The sequence below is a fragment of the Cnephaeus nilssonii genome, assembly GCF_951640355.1.
Source record: "Cnephaeus nilssonii genome assembly, chromosome: 18".
Classification (NCBI taxonomy): domain Eukaryota; kingdom Metazoa; phylum Chordata; class Mammalia; order Chiroptera; family Vespertilionidae; genus Cnephaeus; species Cnephaeus nilssonii.
In genome coordinates, this window is record NC_137089.1 from 18,027,847 (window position 1) to 18,044,453 (window position 16,607).

Sequence of the window (16,607 nt, forward strand, 5' to 3'; positions counted from 1 at the left end):
GAGGTCACAGTTTGATTCAGGGCACATGCCCAGGTTGTATATCCCCAGTGAGGGCTGTACAGGAGGCAGCCAACCAATAATTCTCTCTCATCATTGATGTTTCTCTCTCTCCCTTCCTCTCTGAAATCAAGAAAAAATATATATATATATGTTAAAAAATAATAATTAAATAAAATGCTTTGATGAAATTATTTAAATTAAACAGAACCAAGTTTTGATATCAAAACTTTAAGATGATGGAAACATGCCTTCAATTTAGTTATGACAACCATTTAGTCTGAGAGGACATACCTTTGGTAGACATTTTTATAGAACACTTGGCTGCCAATTTTAGATTCAATAATTACTGAACAAGTATCAGTTGGTAGTTGGTATAAAAAGAACTTTGGGACTTGGATATATTCCCTCAGACTCACTTTTGTGCTGTGTCAAATGGGGATACTTCTACTTGCTTAGTCATACCTCACAGTTTTTGTAGGGGATATATATATATATATATATACACACACACACTACAGGCCCGGTGCACAAAATTTGTGCACGGGGGGGGGGGTGTCCCTGAGCCCAGTCTGCACCCTCTCCAATCTGGGACCTCTCGAGGGATGTCCGACTGCCCGTTTAGGCCCAATCCCAGTAGGATCGGGCCTAAACGGGCAGTTGGACATCCCTCTCACAATCCAGGACTGCTGGTTCCCAACTGCTCGCATGCCTGCCTTCCTGATTGCCCCTAACCGCTTCTGCCTGCCAGCCTGATCACCCCCTGACAGCCTGATTGATGCCTAACTGCTCCCCTGATAGCCTGTTTGCCCATAACTGCCCTCCCCTGCAGGCCTGGTCACCTCCAACTTCCCTCCTCTCCCGGCCTGGTCACCCCTAACTGCCCTCCCCTGCAGGCTTGATCACCCCCAACTGTCCTCTCTTGCAGGCCTGGTCCCTCCCAACTGCCCTCCCCTGCTGGCCTGATCACCCACAACTGCCCTCCCTTGCAGGCCTGGTCCCTCCCAACTGCCCTCCCCTGCTGGCCATCTTGTGGTGGCCATCTTGTGTCCACATGGGGGCAGCCATCTTTGACCACATGGGGGCAGCCATCTTGTGTGTTGAAGTGATGGTCAATTTGCATATTACTCTTTTATTAGATAGGATATATATTTACATATTTATATTATACACACACACACACATATATATATATCACTGCAGATATAGTAGATATTATATGCAAAGTGCTATGCTATGTGATGTGGAAACCAGTGATTTAAACCCAAGGGCCCTTTCTTTAGGGAATTTATAATCTAATTACAAGTATAAATTGTTCAGTCTAATAGTAGGAGTAACCAATGATTGTTTGGATCACAGAGCAGAAGCACCACCATGACGAATTCATCAGGCTTCCCATTCCTATTGTAGACCTTAAGAACCTGCATTTTTAACTGCTCATACTTTCAGACAATTTAGAACCTTAATTTTGGTCAGTTTTCACATTTGAAACAGTGACAGACAAGGGTCCTTATTGTTCATTTTGTGTTTGTTCTGCTTTGAAAACATATAATTTCCAACAAAAATCATGGACCATAACTATCCCTGAATTGTATTTCTGAAGTTGAGACAGATTATGGGAAAACAGAGTGGGAAGGAGGGAGAAAGAGACAGAGAATATGAAGCTTCAGGGAGGGAGAGAAGCTGGGAGGGAGAGAGGATGGAATCAGGATCCTCTGGGAAGGTTTCATTATCCCTCATCTCAGCTTCCCCCATTGCCTTGGCTTGTGAAATATTTGCTACTCACTATACTTCCTGGGTGAGGCCACTTGTTAAAGATTTTAATAACTTTGTACAAATTATAATAAACTCTTCCCCAAATCATCATCATCACCACAACCACCAAAGCAAAAGGAAGAGAGAGATTATATTTAAGAAGTAAGTCCAACCCAGCCGGTGTGGTTCAGTGGTTGAGCATTGACCTATGAACCAGGAGGTCACGGTTCCATTCCCAGAATACGGGCTCAATCCCCAGTAGGAGGTGAACAGAGGCAGCTGATCAGTAATTCTCTCTCATCATTGATGTTTCTCTCTCTCTCTCCCTCTCTCTTCCTCTCTGAAATCAATTATATGTATATAATTTTTTTAAGGCATCCATATAGTAATATAGAATTGGCACCCCTAAGAAATTCTGCCACTTTGGGTAAACTCAGGCATGTCCAAGATGTAAATCAAATCTGCTTTTAACTTGGACATTTTGGGTTTTATGTGGAAGAACACAGAAAAAATTGCGCAGGTAATAATAGCCCAGAGATTTCTGCAAAGCAGATGTGGGATGGGGGTAGGAGTAAACCAATCCTATCCCTCTTATCTGGGCCCCGATTTCCTGTAACTCCATTGTCTAGGGAGTCCAGACCAGATTTTGGACTTGCTTAAACTTTACCCAACCTTCAACTATACAATTTTTATGTAGTTTTATATTTAATCATCACAGAATCATAGGGTCAGTTTGTGGTAGCTTTTTTCCAAAATTATTCTGGGATATGTTTGGATTGGCATTTAAGCACCAGTTTTATTTGTCCTGGAGTGTAAATCAAATAAAGAATCACTTTTGGGTCAATTCAGACCCAAATATCTTTAATATAGCCAAAGTTTGTATACAGCAGTAGAATGTTTTATATTTTAGTTCATTTTTATAAAATACTGTTTGTACATCAAGGAAATATTTTAAAACAAATCATGGAAATTCTTTTTTAATCATGTTATAGACTCAATCAGTACTGTGGAGTTAAAAAAATCATATAATTTAAGAAAATATATTTAATAATTGGTGCCAATTTTTAGATGGTGGTCTTTTGAATTTTCTAAATTTCCTAATTAGTGTGTAGCAAATTTAATGACAAAGAACTGCACACAAGCAGCTAATTACAGTGGAACACCACTGATATTGAGGAGCTAAAGAAAGGGTAACTAACATACCATCCACTTTGCCTGTTGCTATTCCACAAAACACATCAGAGTTCAAAACTATAAGATGAAACACATTCAGCCAGCCTATTTTCCAAAGCTCAACAGTCTGTGTTTTTGAAATGCACTAATTTAAATTTAAAGACACATATTTAATGTTCCCCTTTGTAGGTTTTCAGCAGCAAACACACATGGAGTCACCATCTGTTTTTAGCCTGGTTCATTACCAATTCATCTCCTGTGCTGTATTATCAGATCAAGAGGGTGGACATAAATTTGGCCACCTGGGCACTGGTGTCATTAACGTGCACCCCAGCCACACACTCATAAAGTGGTTTTGCTTGGAGCTGTAACTTCGTGGTGCTTCCTTTTTCCATTTGATCAATGTTGAGTTTTGCTCAGTAAGTTCTTAATAATGTAATTTCGAAACAAACTAGAGAACACCAAGAACTTTCAGGGGTATTTTGCCTACAAATCCATGAGAAAATGATTTGTGTTTTTAGGGATGGACACAAACTGACAGAATCAAGCTGGTAGAAATAGAATCAGAGAGAAGAGAAATGCAGGGAGGGAGGGAGGGAGGGAGGGAGGGAGGGAGGGAGAGAGAGAGAGAGAGAGAGAGAGAGAGAGAGAGAGAGAGAGAGGAGATCCTTTTTATTTCCATGAATGTATGCAAGTCTGGAAGACTTCAGACTGTTTCAATATAATTTTTAGTGTGGCTCATGATTGAATATGGGGGAGCCCATGTATTTTCTTTGTTGTAAAGGAATCTCTAGCTATTCATCTCAAATCACTTAGTTCATCACACAATCAAGGTGTCACATTTAAAACAGATGTTTTACTTCTAATTAAAAGTTTGACCAACTATCACTTTGGGAGCTCTATTGAATTGAAAACTAATCTAATAAATTATGAAGTTGATTAAAACAGATAAATTGCCCAGATTTTTTCCTACCCTTTTTAAACATTGAACGAAATCACAGAAACACAATTATCTTAAAAATATGATATGAAGTAATTTATAATATAATCACGTGTTTTATAGAAATTTAATATTATAATTGAAAATCTTACAAATAATATAAAAATTCTCATTCCTGACTCTCATAAAAATTTTCTTAGGATTCTGAGCTGATTCAGATTTTAATAATCAAAAGATCACAAAGAAAATGTTGGACCATTAATAGACTCCTTTGCTGAATAGCTACTATAGCAATTTTGAGGAATAAAAAGATGGAATGCAGAACTTGAACTCTTATCTCAAGGGATTTATAATTCAGTTGGTAAGATAACTTTATTCAGTCATTGAATAAAGTTAAAGCATTTCATTTAAAAAATGTTATCAAGTCTCAAAGTATATTAACTGTGGAAATTAGAGAAGTAGGCTACCAATGGTAACTTAGAGTAAGGCTACAAGGAGGAGGTAATAATCAAGGGGAACATTGTGAGGGATGGTGTATTTAGCCTTCTAGGGATGCCATAACAAAATGCCATGGACCAGGCGGCTTAAACAACAGAAATATTCTATTGTGTATATAGGCCACATTTTTTGATACATTCTTCCATTGATGGATGTTTCCATACCTTGGCTATTGTGAATAGTACTGCAATGAAAATGGAAGTACTAATATCTCTTCAAGATAGTGATTTCCTTTTCTATGGATATGTACTTAGAAGTGGAGTTCCTGGATCATATGGCAGTTCTATTTTTATTTCCTGAGGATCATCCATGCTGTTTTCATAGTGGCTGTACCAGTTTACATTCCCATTAACAGTGTGCAAGGATTCCCATTTATTCAAATTCTCACCAGTGTTTGTTATCTTTTGTCTTTTTAGTTATAGCCATCCAAACAGGTCAGAGTTGATGTCTCATTGTGATTTTGATTTGCATTCCTTTGATGATTAGAAATGTTGAGCATCTTTTCATGTACATGCTTCAGGGTCTTTTGTTGGCCATTTTTTATGTGCTTTTTTGGGAAAATGTCTATTCAGGTTCTTTATCCATTTTTTAATCAGATTGTCATTTTGCTATTGAGTGGTATGTATTCTTTATACATGTTAGATATTAATGCCTTATCAGATATGTGGTATGAAAATATTTTCTCATTGCATAGGTTGCCTTTTCATTTTATTAATAGTTCCCTTTAATGTGCAGAGCTTTTTATTTATTTTTTTAATATTTTTGATCCTCACCTGAGTATATTTTTTCCATTGCTTTTCAGAGAGTGAAAGGAAGGAAGGGAAGAAGGGAGGGAGAGAGAAAGAAAAAAAGAGAAACATCAATGTGAGAGAGGCACATGACTAGTTGCCTCCCAGATTAGAGGCTGGGAGTGAACCTGAAACCCAGGTACATGCCCTTGACTGGGAATCGAACCCTCAACCCTTTGGTGCACGGGTGGCCACTCTAACCACTAAGCAACACTAGCCAGGCTGTGCAGAGATTTTTAGTTTGCTGTAGTACCATTTGTTTATTTTTATTATTTATTTATTTTTTAATGTATCATTGATTTCAGAGAGGAAGGGAGAGGGAAAGAGAGATAGAAACATCAATGATGAGAGAGAATAATTGATCAATTGGCTGTTTCCTGTATGCCCCCCACAGTGGGGATCGAGCCTACAGCCTGGGCATGTGCCCTAACCAGGAATGGAATCATAACCTTCTGGTTCACAGGTCTACACTCAACCACCAAGCCACACCAGCCAAGCTATTTTTATTTTTGTCTTCCTATCTATGAGAATTTTTTTCTTTGCAATATTTTTATTTATATTTTAATCATTTTTTATATTCTTAAAAAAGCCCCTTTATCATTTATTATAATACTGGTTTGATGGTGATTAACAACTTTAGCTTTTGCTTGTCTGAGAAGCTCTTCTGTCCTTTGATTCTAAATGATAGCTTTGCTGGGTAGACTAAACTTAGTTGTAGGTCCTTGCTTTTCATCACTTTGAATATTTCATGTCAATCCCTTCTGGCCTGCAAAGTTTCTGTTGAGAAATCAGCTGATAGTCTATGGAAGCTCCCTAGTAGTTAAGTAACTGCTTTTCTCTTGCTACTTTTAAAATTCTGTCTTTGTCTTTAACCTTCTGCATTTTTATTATGATGTGTCTTGGTGTGGACCACTTTGGATTCATCTTGTTTGGGATTCTCTGCTTCTGGGACTTGTATGTCTATTTCCTTTGCCAGGTTAGGGAAGTTTTCAGTCATTATTTCTTCAAATAGGTTTTCAATCCCTTGCTCCCTCTATTCTCCTTTTGGTACCTCTATGATGCAAATGTTGTTATGCTTGATAATGCCCCAGAAGTTCCTTTAACTATCCATGTTTTTATAATTTTTTTTCCTTTTGCTGTTCTGATTGGGTGTTTTCCACTACCTTGTCTTCCAAATCATTAATTCATTCTTCTGCTTCATCTAATCTGCTGTTGATTCCATGTAATGTATTCTCTATTTCATTTATTGTATTTTTTACTTCTGACTGGCTCTTTTTTTATGGTATTTATGTCCTTTTTCATACTTGCGATCCCTATGTGTAAGTTCTCACTGAGTTCATCAATTTTTCTCCTAAGTTTATTGAACTTCCTTATAGCCTGGGCTTTGAACTTAATATCGAATATATAGCTTACCTCCATTTTGTTTCGTTCTTTTTCTGGAGTTTTTCCTGTTCTTTCAATTGGGACATGTCTTCTCGTTGAGGCTGCCTACCCCTCCCCCCATATTCCCCCTATGCATTAGGTAGATCTGCTATGTCTCTCATCTTGGCAGAGTAAATTTATATATTAGGTGTCCTGTAGGACCCAGTGGTGTAGACTCAGTGGTCACTTCAGTTGGGTGCTCCAGGGGTGTCCCTTGTATAGATTGTGTGTGCCCTCTTGTTGTAGTTGAGTCTCGATTGCCGTTTGCCCATAAGTGGGTGATATTAACTCTCAGGATGACTGACTGTGAGGACTTGCTGTGATTACAGATGATGAGCTGGATTTGCTTTAGCAGGGTTCTGGTGACCACTGAGTCTACCCTTTGGGTGTGTCATTTGTGGCACTAATTGGGTGGTGCTCCCATATGGTCTGAAGCCAGCCACTGGGTTTGTTGCTTCTGGGGCCTCTTGGGAGGGCCCTGGTGCAGGGCAAGATCAGCTGCTGGTTGTGCTCAGCCCAGAACCACCTGGTAGGAGCTACAAAGTGTCTGTGCTTCACTTGGGGGATACCTGGGAGAGGCTATGCTACCAATCAAGGCTGTTTTCCACTATGGTTTCAGGGTTGCTTAACAAGAGACACAGGGCATGCTGAGGTCTGCAACTGCTTGTTTGGGGTTTGTGGACCTTCAAAAGATTATAGGAAAATCTGCAACTTGAGCCAAGGCAGGCTGCTTGTAAGGAATAGCACTGAGAGGGGTTTCTTGGTGGGGAAGGGTCTAAGGGAATTACCAGGGTGAGATGAGTATTGTTACTTTGATGGAGACTCAGATTTGATATTTGCCTGCACCTGCCAGCTGTGTGAGAGAAGAGCTGAACAAAGGAACAGTGGTCCCTGCCAGCACTTTTGTCCTATAGAGAGCTGCCCCTTCAGTTCTTACCCTGAAGGCAGATAATTGAGTTCCTCTACATATATCCCTCTTGCTTTTCAAGTGGCCCAGTGTGGGTATGGGACTCCTCACTCCTCATTGTGTACCTCAGTTACCAAGATATCCTTCCCGATTCTAAACTATTACACATGGATAGGGACCAGCCTGTTTTGTGTCATCATCCCTCCTACCAGTTTCAATGTGGCTTCTTCCTTTATCCTTAATTATAGGAGTTCTGTTCAGCTAGTCTTCAGGTGGATCTCAATGATGGTGGTTCTATAATTTAGTTGTGATTTTGGTGTGGTCATGGGAGGAGGCAAGCACAGCATCTACCTACTTTGCCATCTTGAGGGAAGTCACCCCATATGTTTTCCTGTAGGAATCTTATGATTTAAGGTCTTACATTCAAGCCTTTAATCTATGTGGGGTTAATTTTTATGTATGGTATAAGATAGGGATCCATTTTTATTATTTTGTATGTGTTAATACATTATCTCACCACCATTATTGAGGAGACTATCTATCTTATGCCCATGTCTAGGCTCCTTTGTCATAAATTAATTGATCCTATATACCTGGGTTTATTTCTGGGCTTTATTCTGTTCCATTGATTTATGTATTTTTTTTGCCAATACCATACTCTTTTGATTACTATCATCATAATAAAAGGCTAATATGCAAATGGTTGTCACACCGTCATGCCATAACACCGATCAATAGGGACTGAGGTTGCATTGCACCAGGTCGGGGTCGGGGGGGGGGGGACCTGAGGCCACGCCCCCTGCTCTGGTGCCAGGGCTGGGGGACCTGAGGCCGTGCCCCCCCGAGGCCGCACCCCCCCCGCCCCGGTGCAGGCTGTGGGACCTGAGGCCGCGCCCCCCCCACCTGGCAGGGCTTGACGGGGGTGGGGCCGGCCAGGTCTTCGTGTTGCCCAATGGGGGTGGGGCCAGCCGGACACTTCTATTATAGAGAAAGGGCAAATAGCAATATTAAAATATTTCCTCTAATTCCCTTTTAATGTGTATGAATTTCGTGCACCAGGCCCCTAGTAGCTCTATAATATAATTTGAAAGAAAAGTGTGATGGCTCCAGTTTTGTTCTTCTTTCTCAAGAATGCTTTGGCTATTCAAGGTCTTTTATGGTTCCACAAAAATTTTAAGATTATTATTCTATTTATGTGAAAAGTGCCATAAGGATAGCATTGAATCTATAGATGACTTTGGTTAGTATTACATATTAACAATATAAATTCTTTCAATCCATGAGTATGGAGTATCTTTTCATTTATTTGTGTCTTCTTCAAATAAAGTTTTTAGTGTATAGATCTTTAGCCTCCTTGGGTAAATTTATCCATAAATATTTTATTCTTTTTGTTGTTGTTGCTATTATAAATGAGATTTTCTTCTTTTCTTTTTCTGACACTTGGTTAGTGTACAGAAATGCAACTGATTTTTATGAGTTGATTTTTTTATCCTGCAACTTTACCAAATTTGTTCTAACAGATTTTTGGTGGAATCTTTAGGGTTTTCAATCTGTAATATTATGTCACTTGCAAAGAGAGACAATTTTACTTCTTCCTGTTTAATCTGTATGCCTTTTATTTGTTTTTCTTGCCTAACTACTCTGGCTAGAACTTTCAGTACTATGTTGAATAGCAGACATCCTTGCCTTGTTTCTGATCTTCAAGGATAAGCTTTCAGTTTTCCACCATTGAGTATGATGTTAACTGTGAACTTGTCATCTATGGCCTTGGTTATGTTGTGGCATTTTCCCTCTATACCAATTTATTGAGAGTTTTTATCATGAAATAATGTTGAATTTTGTCAAATGCTTTTTCTGCATCAGTTGAGATTATCATATGATTTTTACCCTTCATTTTGTGAATATAGTGATCACATTGATTGATTTTTGTGGTTGTTGAGCCATCCTTACATCCTGGAATAAATCCCACTTGATCATGATGCATGATCCTTTTAAAGTACGGTTGAATTCAGTTTGCTAATATTGTGTTGGGAATTTTTGCATCAATGTTCCTCAGAAATATTGCCCTGTAATTCTCTTTTTTTCATAGTGTCCTTTTCTGCCTTTGGTATTGGGGTATGCTGGCCTTGTATAATGATTTTGGAAGTGTGCCCTCGGATATTTTTTAGAATAGTTTGAGAAGGATTGTACTCTTCAGCTCTATGATTTCTCTTTGGCACTTTTTTATTTTCTATCTCTGTTGAAATTCTCACTTTGTCACACATTGTTCTCCTGACCTCAGCGAGCATTTTTATGGTCATTATTTAGGGCTTTCTATCAGGTAAATTGCTTATCTCCATTTTGCTAAAATCTCTTTCTGGTATTTATTTTGTTCTTTTATTTGTAATATATATCTTTGTTCCTTTGTTTGAAATGTATTCATTTGTTTGAAATATATTCCTATTCTTCTTACTCTCTGTGTTGGCTTCTGCACCTTAAGATAAAACAGCCAGCTATCCCAGTCTTGACAGCGTGGTCTTGTATAGGAGACAAACCTCATCAATCTGTTTGGCCTGAGCTCTTGGTTGTCTCTCAAACACTTGTGATTGTCTAAACTGCCTTCTTTATTCTTAGTGGCTCCCAGTAGCAGAGTGTGTGCCAGGACCTATCAGTGTACCTAAGGGGAGGATAGCACTTGGCTCCTAGATCAAGCTGACTAGAAGCCAGACCCTCAGGAGGCATCTTGGAGAGTACACAGTTAAGCCCCTTCCAGGGAGAACTGAGAGATGGCCATTTTTGCCTGCTCCCTCTGTGCTAGGCTGGGTATACAGCTGCCCAGGGTGGGTTCTGAGACTATTAAGAACTGCTTCGTTGTTTGCTACAGTCCTCTGGGACTTGTGAATGCAAGCCCCTTTGGTAATCAGAGCCAGCCAATTGGAGGCCCATCCCTCCCAGGCAGTCATGAAAACGGGGTCATGAAATATCTGTAAAAGGGAGATACTGGTGACTTGTAGTGGGCTACAGAGCAAAGGTGGTGGAGCAATTTGCCTGTTTCCCTGGTCTCTGGGGAGGATCACAGGCAGCCCCTAGATGTGTGCTAAATTAGAAGCCTGAACCTCAGGCAGCAGCAGCTTTCAAAGTGTGCAGCTGGACCCCTTTGGGGAAAAGACTGAAAGATGGGCAATTTTGCAGTTCCCTCTGCACTGTGCCCTGGGGGCATAGCCATGGGAGTGTTCCCATTCATTAACTACTGGCTTTTTTTTTTTTTTTTTTTTTTTTGCTTTTTTTTACTATAGTCTTGTGAGTCTTCTGGATACAAGCCTTATTGGTTTTCAAAGCAAGGTATTTTGAGGTCCCTTTTCTCATGGAGTCTTAAAGTTGGGGTGCTAAATCTTTCCCTTCCCAGGGAGAAGCTGGGAGTTGGGAGTTTCCTCTCGATTGAATGGCACTATGCTGAGGGTCGGGGTTAGGTGAGGGTGTGTCTCAGCCTTATCTACCATTTGATGTGGGTATTTTCTCATTCACCCAATATGTAGGAGTTACTCAGCAGTGGTAATTGCTCCCTATGAAACTATATATTCATGTGTCTTCGGATAGAGGGGAGTACGGGAACCTTAATCCTGGTTGGCCTCTCACTAGTAGCATTCTATAGGTTGCCTACACTTGTTGAATATGGTAGATATGTGGAGAAAACCTATGAAGATTATGTGCACCTTGGCTATCTAACCATATTGTAGAAATCTTTGAAAAAGTTTTACAATAAGTTATTTTATCACCATCGTCAGAATGCCAATCCTACCTAATAATAGACGAATATGCAAATTGACCGTACCTTCGCTATGCCCACGATTGGCCAGGAGGCGCGGGGGGGGCGGGACTCGGGGTGGCCAGGGTGGCCGATTGGGCCGGCAGGACGCTGAGCTCGTGTCGCCAGCGGTGGCGCAAGCTCAGCGTCTGCGCCATGGCTGTGCTGTGGCACAGAAGGGGCCTCTGGGGCAGCGAGCTCACGTCCCACCGCGGACCATCAAAAGCGGGGGAGCTGGGTGCCTGTCCGCTCAGGCACCAGCGGACAGGCACCCAGCTCCCCCGTGATCGAAAGCGAAAGCCTCTAGTATCTTTCATAAAATGAGAGAGATGCTTCATTAAAAGTAGATGTCATTGTTCTAACTCTAAACTTATGTAAGTTATTTATTCTAGTCAAATATCATTTTGACTTTCCTGCTTTTCTTTATCTACTGATCATGTTTCAACTAATAAGTAATATAGTTTCTTGACCCCATGAAAAACGGCATTACAGAATAATGTCAGGCCATACTACGGTACCAATAACCTCATAACCTCGGTGGCGTAGTACAATAAAGGTTTATTTCCTTGCTCATGCAAAGTCTGATTTAGGTTGGGCAACCACCCAAGGCAACTCTTTTCGAGGCAGAGACTCAGATGCAGGCTACTTTCACCTTGTAGCTCTACCTTTGTGATCCCAGCCAAATGGGAAAAGAAATTGTGCAGAACTTGTACTTGCTCTTAAGTGACCCAGCCTTGCAGTTTCATGCAATTCCCAATCAGATTCCTTTGGTTGAAATAAATCACAAGGCTTCATCTAACTACGGGAGAATTGAGAAATGGACTGCTGCTTGGTGGTCAGAAAGGAAAGAACTAGATGTAGCTAAGCACTAGAAGTCCCTGTCATATTTAGTTTTCCCAGGTGATAGATGTAGGAAAGAGTAAACTTGGGAGAAGCATGTGTGATGGGAAAAAAGATTAAGAACATATTTATTTTATTAAAAAGTGTCATACAAGTACCTAAAACTTTAGTTATCCTATTTACATACTGAACTCTGAAAAAAATGCCTTTAACACTTTTCAGTTAAATACCGTGATTGTAGGTGTCTCTGTTCAAACATGTATGCTCCTATGTCCGAGAGTTGTTACCAAAATATCTCAATAATTACAAGTTTTAAAAATCCTCATTGTTGAAAATTACAAACCCAAGGACCTATAATTCACAGACTAGTTTTGTTGTTCATTTGACATATTTTACTAAATTTGAAAGAAATAAAGGAAAATTCTTTGTAGAGTCATTGAGATAATTATTTCATCATAAATGTAGATGAAATTGGTAGGTGATATGGTAACCTGAAATTAAGTATCATTATCACATTTATGTGAAGAGTGGTTTTGAAAGTTTTTAAGCATTGACTTATTTTACGTTCTTTTTACATCAAAACCATTTTCAATGAGCTTTTAAGTTTTGCTCTTGGAGTGTACAATGAGGAAAAATATTTGAGAAGTCCAAACTCCATAATTATTACAAATTTTTCCTAATTGCCCTTCACTTATCCTGGTATTTTTATTCTAAAATAAGGGGCAAGAGAACTATGTAAGTCTTGAATCCCTTGGTCACTCTTAGTGACTTACCTGCTCCTGGTTTTCCTCCCTGGACACTTTGTCATAATTTCTCTCTTGGTGCCGCCTTCTCTGTTCAACATCTAAGGCTTGGTGCTTCTAAGGCTCTTTTTCTCCCCCTTGTACATTCTCTCTCTGGTCAGTCCATAAAGTTCCTTGGTATTAAGTGCCATCTATATATTGATATCCCACAAATAGTGTATTTATAGCCCTGAACTTTCCCCTAAACTCCAGGTTTATATCCAGTTGCCTACTTGGTATTTCCACATAAGTATCTAACAGGCACGTTAAACTTAGCATGTGAAAATGGCTTATTTTTATTCTCCAGTTTTCCCCATCTTCCCTATATGTTCTGTTGCTTAGGGCAAGAACCTAGGAGATGTAATGGTTTCCTTTTTTCCCTTCACCACTACCCACTCCATGCAACTCATCAGCAAGTCTGTGGGCTCTTCTGCCAAACTATGTCCTGAATCCAAACATTTCTCTCCTCTACTGCCACCCACCAGTCCAGGTCACACTAATTCTCATCTGATTACTGCAAAAATTGGTCTCTCTGCCTTCGTTTTGAATATCCACCTTCCACACTGCAGCCCAAGTGAATATGGCAGAAGAATCTGATCACATCATTAAGCTGCTTAAATCCTCCACTGATTTTCTAAGCACTTAGATCAAATCCAATCTTTCACCTTCGTGTTTCCATGGCTTGGCTATTGTGAATAATGTTGCAGTGAACATAGGGGTACATATACCTTTATAAATAGGTGTTTTCAAATTTTGGGGGGAGATACACAGAAGAGGGATTGCTAGGTCATACAGTAGCTTGATTCTTAACTTTTTGAGGAACTTCCATACTGTTTTTCACAGAGGCTACACCAGTTTAACATTCCCACCAGCAGTGTGCCAGGGTTCTCTTTTCTCCACATCCTCTCCAAAACTTTTTGTTTTATTGCTAATAGGCATTCTAACAGATGTGAGGTGGTGTCTCATTGTGGTTTTGATTTCAACTTCCCTTATACCTAGTAAAGTTGAGCATCTTTTCATATATTTATGGGCCATATCTTCTTGGGCAAATTGTCTGTTCAGGTTCTGTGCCCATTTTTTTAATTGGATTGTTTGGGGGGTGAGGGGGGTTGGTGTTGAGTTGTATGAGTCTTTATATATTTTGGATATTAGTCCCTTATCAAGGTATTGCTTGCAAATCTCCCATTCAATCAGATACCTTTTTGTTTTGTTGATAGTTTCTTTTGCTGTGCAGAGCTTTTTAGTGGGACATAGTTTTATTCATTTATTTTTACTTCCCTTGCCCTTGAGGTTAAGTTCACAAAAAATGCTTTGAGACCAGGTTTAGCACCTATATTTTCTTCTGTGTATTTTCAATAGTGGTATTGGAAAAATTGGAAAGCCACTATAAAAGAATGAAACTAGACTTTCTGATACCATATACAAAAGTTAACTCAAAATATCTAAATCTTTGACACATTTTTCAGACTGTTCAACCTCTAAATCAGATTTAATGTTTACCACCTACTTTCAAAGCCATAGTTACTGTGATATCTCTGCCTTCATGATTGAAGAGCTATCAACTAATGTGTTTACCAAAGGAACCCTTGGAGATTTTATAATAATGATCATCACAGTCCATTCAGGCTTTTCTTGATCCCCACAAGATACATAGAGGAAGAGGAAATTAAAAGGGCACTGTATTCCAGTGAAAAATTTTTAATATTTTATTCCACATGGAAAAGGATAGTATTTAAACAAGAGAATAGCAGAACAGATATATTAATAGAAAAATAAATGGAGACGTATAAATAAAAAATTGGAGTGAAAGTGGGATAAGAATATTTAGGATGATGATGAACAGTTTAGAAGAGAGAAAAAGAGGACCAAACAGGGTTAGGACAAAGCAAGTGAAAAGGTGGGGAGAAATTCAACAAAGGTTTCTGAGGTAGATAGAGTCTAATAATGGATTAGACTTAGAGACAATGGGAGTATATGATGAATATATGAGTTTTTCTTTAATCAACTAAGTAGGTAGAGAATTTGCTTCTTTGATATTGAGTCTATCTCTGTACTTCTGTGCTTGTCAGCATCACAAAGAACTACATTACCCACGCTCTCTAGTTTTGAGGCAGGTTTGGGCAATGGCAGATGCTGCTAGGGGACTGGAGGTTGAAAGGTTGGGAGAAGCCAAGGTATTTTTCTCTCTCACTTTGCCTCAGACAACATTTCTTAGGGTGACCAGATTTCTTCCAAGATTTCAGCTCCCTCCAGACAAGCTTTCTGTCTTTGGTTCCAGTTTCCTCAGTGGTCATAGCTCTAGCCTCGACTATTGTTCCAGCTCTCATTGGACAGCCTTGCCTTCTACCTTCTGGAAACATCACCACTTCCTGTTATCCCTCTTGCCTTATGGGTGATAGTGGCTTCCTGCTGTTGCTAATCTCTGGATTGTCTTGCCATCGCCATGCTTCTTGTTTCCTTTCTTACCTATGTAATCAATTCCAAGTGTTAAATTCCCTGTTTGAAATACCTAGACTAGTATATTTCCTTGACTAGACACTGACTGATACAGTCATAAGTTCAGTTTTCAATACATTGAACTTATGATAAGTGTGGGGCTCCCTGGTCAAGATATTTTAGAAGATGCTTAGAAATAGTTACCAAAGACCTGGCAACAGAAATTGGTTTGGAAAGCACCAACATGCCGGTGGTATTTGAAACCATAAGGTTAGACTTCCCAAGTGGAATGAGGAGATGAAAAGATTAAATAGTGAACTAACCTCTGAAATATCAATATTTTAAATTTAGGCTTAGAAATAGCTTGATAACTGAAAAGGAGCCAGAGAAGTAGGAAACTCAAGGTAGGAATGTCACAGAAGCCAAATGAGAAACAAAATTCCTAAAGTAATGGGAACAGTAGAGTCAAATTTGATGCAAATAGCAGATAGGACACATAAAAAGGGATCGAGACAAACATTTTGCTTGAATTTAGCAAGTGAACTGTCATTGCTACTTTTGTCAGAACAATTACAATACAGTTGTGGGGAAGAAACAAGATTATGATGAGTTAAGATGAAAATGGGGAATGAGAGAAGACATCAGTGAATGTCAACTGCTTTTTCAGGATACTGAACAATGAAGAACTTGAAAAAAAGAGAACTTGAAGTCAAAGGGAGAGGAAGGAGTGAAGAAAGGCATGGATACTGAACATCCCACAAAAGTAAGAGGGAATGGGGTCAAATGTAGAAGTGGAATAAATGGTTATGCTTTTGAGAGGAGAGGAAGGATGATGAGATTAAGATACGGATACGTTTACAGGGTTGCTTATTATGCCTTTTCTAACATGGTATTGTCAAGTAGTATTCACTGTGTACAAACTTCTTTAAAATGAACAGAAGTATTACTTACTTCTCTTGCTTTCAGCTCCCCTTTAAAGCAAAAAAAAAAAGTTGGAGAAGGAATCACACGCTTGAGGCTAAGTGTTAACTTTTCTCCAAAGTCTCAAGCAAGACATGAAAATTCCATGTTTGTAAACATGACTGATATTAGCATCTTGAAAAACAAGAACATTTATAAAATTGGCTTTTAAGTGCTGATTTGTCGATTTTTATTTCTTGTGATGAGGGTATTTAAAATGTATAATCTTGGCAACTTTCAAATATGCAGATAACTATGTGTTAACTATAGTCACCATGCTGTACCTTAGATCCCTATGACTTTTATAATTGGAAGTTTGTATCTT

The 16,607-nt window shown here is 39.3% G+C and overlaps 1 long non-coding RNA gene across 1 annotated transcript in view; it reads left to right on the plus strand.

The window, feature by feature from the left end:
* Nucleotides 1–16,607, plus strand: part of LOC307114291 — a 40,266-nt gene that overhangs the window by 17,703 nt on the left and 5,956 nt on the right. The window contains exon 2 of the long non-coding RNA XR_013814970.1: nt 15,990–16,085. This is a non-coding gene — a long non-coding RNA (uncharacterized lncRNA). The remainder of the gene's footprint in view (nt 1–15,989; nt 16,086–16,607) is intronic.